We start from the raw sequence: 4,344 nt of genomic DNA, 5'->3' as shown, positions 1-4,344 counted from the left end.
TATTTTTTTTTTAGTAGAGACGGGGTTTCACCATATTGACAAAGGCTGGTCTTGAACTCCTGACCTCAGGTGGTCCACCCACCTCAGCCTCCCAAAGTGCTGGGATTACAGGAGTGAGCTACCATACCTGGCCTAAAAAAATTATTTTTATTTTTTATTTTTTTGACACAGGATCTTGCTCTGTTGACCAGGCTGGACTGCAGTGGCACGATCACAGTTCATGGCAGCCACCACCTGCCAAGCAATCCTCCTGCCTCAGTCTCCCAAGTAGCTGGGGCTACAGGCACACACCAGCATACCCAGCTAATTTTTCTATATTTTGTAGAGATGGGGTTTTGCCATGTTATCAAGGCTGTTTTTGAACTCCTGAGCTGAAGGATCTACTACCTTGGCCTCCCAAAATGTTGGGATTACAGGTGTGAGCCACAGAACCCAGCTGCTAGTTTTAAAATGTTTTGATAATTCAAGTCATCAATGTGAATTATCAGTTATTATACCTACAGGTCTACCTAACCATAAAAGTGACCTGGCTTCATTCAAATACCCTAATACTGTTGTTCTTTCTAATTACCTGTTTTTTGTTACTTTTCTGTCTCTATTTTTATTGTCAGCTCATAATTTCTCATGGCTCTGAGGATACTTGTCTATAACATGCCCTGTGCTTGCCCTTAATTGGTGGTGGTACTGTTTATAAGTGATGATGATGATGATAGCCACAACTATGCCAGGCATTATGGCAGGCAGTGTACTATATATATCCATAAACTCTGGATCTTACTTAATCTTCACAAGAATCCTATTAGTAAGATAACTTGACCCCTATTATAGATGAAGAAAATGATACTCACAGAACTTAAGTTACAAACCTACAGGCAGGTAGCTAGTAAGTAACAGCTAGAATTCGAATTTGGTTTATTTCATTTCAAAATCCTTACATCTGGAATGTGCTTTCTGCTTAAAATCAGACACTCAGTCTAACTGAAATTTTATAAAATAAGTATAAATAAATCCTGAGAATTTTCATTAAACATGATAGATTAAACACATTTGCTTCAGGCGATTTCTCCAAAACCCAATTCAAATGACAAAAAAGGAATTTTTTAAAGTATGAAGCTACAACCTTTTAAGAAAAAAGAGAATGGCAGGAGAGAGAATAGTAGATAAGATGTAAAACAGGACAGCTGGAGCTAAGAGCCTTCTCCTAAGTGGAAAGTCACTAAGATGTGGCCTGTTTGTGCCCCAGGGCCCAGGGCAGTCAGTGGTGGCAGAGGTGCAGAGTACAAGAAAATGCTGGAAATTTGTCACACAGAAGCCTGTTTAAGAAGTGTTGTAGTCCTAGTTCTGCTCTCCCAGCATACCAAGGCAGAGAAATTCCTCTCCTCCATTCTAGCTGAAGATGGAAAATAGGTATAAAGGTTGAAATGTGAGTCTCTAGACTACACTACAGTATCCTACAAGTGATACAAGTATGAGGATGATACAAGTATGGGGAGAGGTGCCATACTGAAAATTGGAATTAAACGAAAGTCTAAATGCTGAACAGAAATATACCTTCACTCCAATCCCCTTACTAAGCTCCCAGATTCTGACAGCTAGGCTCATAACCCTTAAGCAAGAGGTTGGAGAATTCTTAGGGGAAACTAATTGGTCTAAGAAAAAAGACCCACAGATATTGACATTTGTTGGTCCCCACCTACTTACTCTTGTTGAGGTTTACTAAGCAACAAGCCACATCCACATGCATAGGCCTTCCAGGCTCTCTTAAAGCCTCACTTTAAACATAAAGGGACAGCCAAGCATCAGCAGACACTTGATGACAACCTCTAATGTGGAAGTCCAAGATTAAAACACATTAAAAAATAAAAAGGAGCTTGCAAAAAAGAAACATAATAAAGAGCAGACTAAAACTCCAAAATGTTTTAAAGTATAATTCTTCAGGAGAGGAAGGAAAGATATTATATTTTTCCTTGAAACAAGAATAGGGTGCTATAACAGAAATAAAGAATAAAATGAGGCTTTTAGAAATTAAAAATGTGGTTGGATATATTTAAAATGTAAAAATTGGAATAGAGAAAACAGAAGATAAAAAGCAAAATCAGAGGACTAGTTTATAAAAAAAAAAAAAATGAAAAGAAATTGAGGGAAGAAATCATCAGTAATGAAGGTCATGAGTTTCCAGAACAATGGGGTCCACTGGGTGAGGCACACTGAATGAAGACATACATACACTCTAAGGCACATCATTGTTGAAATTTCAGAATACTGGGGATAAAAAGATAAAAAATTAGGTCATATATAAAGGATCAGGAATACAAATGGCATCACACTTTTCAATAGCAACACCGAATGCTAAAAGACACTACAAAAATTCCTATAAATTTCTGAGGGAAAAACTTCCAATATAGGATTCTATAAACCAGCCAAACTATCAGTTAAATACGCTAAAGACATTTTCAGATATGCAAGATCTCAAAAACTTTACTTTTCATAAGCCCACTTCTCAGGGGGTTGCAACAAAATAAAGGAAAACACAAAGAAAGAAGAAGAAATAAGGTGAAGAAATATGGGCTGTAACACAGGAAAGATAAATTCCTACTATGAAACAGAGAAGGTAGTTCTAAGGTAACAGCTGTGCAGCAGGCCTAGAGAAGAACCAGTACATGAGGACAGGGGGCTCCAGGAGGAATTGTTCCAAGGGTGGGAAAAAAGAAACTACCTTTATGTCCAAATATCTTAAGTTTTATAACTTTTTGGAAAATTTGATTATGAATTAATGATAGAGAAGAAGAAAACCAAGCAAGTGAAAAAGTGAGGCAGTTAATGCCAGGAAAAACAAAGTTGCATGAAAAAGGAGTAATTCTTATAGCACACTACATGGCTCACCTGCAACTGTTTCACCATCATAGTGTAAACATCAAGCCATAATTCTACTAAAAATACGTGAAGGATGTGGGAACAGGAAAGGAGGGGATGAAGCAGAATTGTAAGAGATCATTAAAATTGTCATCTTTCATTATTGAAGACAATTGATCTAAAAGTAGACCCTTCAACAACATGAGTTTGAACTGTGAGGGTCCATTTCTATGTGGATTATTATTTATTTATTTGTTTTTTGAGACAGGGTCTTGCTCTGTCACCCAGGCTGGAGTGCAATGGTGCAGCCTCGGTTCACTGCAAGCTCCGCCTCCTGGGTTCACGCCATTCTCCTGCCTCAGTCCCCCAAGTAGCTGGGACTACAGGTGCCCGCCACCATGCCCGGCTAATTTTTTGTATTTTTTTTTTAGTAGAGACGGGGTTTCACCATGTTAGTCAGAATGGTCTCAATCTCCTGACCTCGTGATCTGCCCACCTCGGCCTCCCAAAGTGCTGGAATTACAGGTGTGAGCCACTGTGACTGGCCGTGGATTATTTTTAAGAAATACAATTGGTGCTCCATATCTGTGGGTTCCATGTCCTCAACCAAACACGTACGGAAAATACAGTATTCGCAGGATGCAAAAACTGTGGATACAGAGGGCCGAATTTTTGCATCTGCACGTTCCACAGGGCCAACTGCAAGACTTGAATATCGAGGGGACTGTTGGGGGGTGGGTCCTGAACCCAATGCCCTGCAGATACAGAAGGACAACTGCGCATAGTTAGATACTAAAAGAAAGCTACAATAGTTTAAAGTAGTTGCTTCTAGAGAACAGAAATCAAGAGCAGGTAGGGACAGGGTAGGAAACTACTGCTCTTCATCATAAGCTTTACAGTATCATCTAAATTTGTGATACACACACACATATATATACACATACATAGTATATAATCAACATATAACGTATGACTACATATAACAGAAATATTATGTCTAATATGACAGGCTACTTACAAACTGTATGAGCTTTACTTGTAATAACACCTTCCTGACATACTATAAGTATGACATGATATACTTCCGGCCCTATGCCTTTACTGGTCTTCAGTCATACTCAGAACATATTAGTCAATATCTACATCATTTTCCTTGAAAACAGTCTACTGAGGTAGACGGCAGTTGACCAAATAAAAATAATCTTAGTAAGCATATTCATTAGTCTCTACTAAGACCTACTATGATGCACTTCATAAACAAGAAATAACCTCACAAGTGTTCAATTCAGTAACTAATATTTTTCAGTAAACAAAATACATAGTAAAGAAAATATTTTATACATATTTTTAAAGTACATCTTTAGATGTCTGTGTGACATTTAGAAATGGCATAATATAGACACGTAAGTACACATTACATTGAATTAGTCTGATGCTCTGTGTAATGCAGCTAGGCTTCTCTTGGCCTGGGGTTTTTTTTTTTTTTTTTTT

The 4,344-nt window shown here is 38.0% G+C and overlaps 1 protein-coding gene across 1 annotated transcript in view; it reads right to left on the bottom strand.

Moving 5' to 3' along the window:
• Nucleotides 1–4,344, bottom strand: part of HCFC2 (host cell factor C2) — a 45,407-nt gene that overhangs the window by 12,855 nt on the left and 28,208 nt on the right. The window lies entirely within an intron of this gene.

This window comes from Colobus angolensis, unplaced genomic scaffold (assembly GCF_000951035.1).
Source record: "Colobus angolensis palliatus isolate OR3802 unplaced genomic scaffold, Cang.pa_1.0 Scaffold10, whole genome shotgun sequence".
Classification (NCBI taxonomy): domain Eukaryota; kingdom Metazoa; phylum Chordata; class Mammalia; order Primates; family Cercopithecidae; genus Colobus; species Colobus angolensis.
This window is presented reverse-complemented; position numbering and strand designations above follow the sequence as displayed.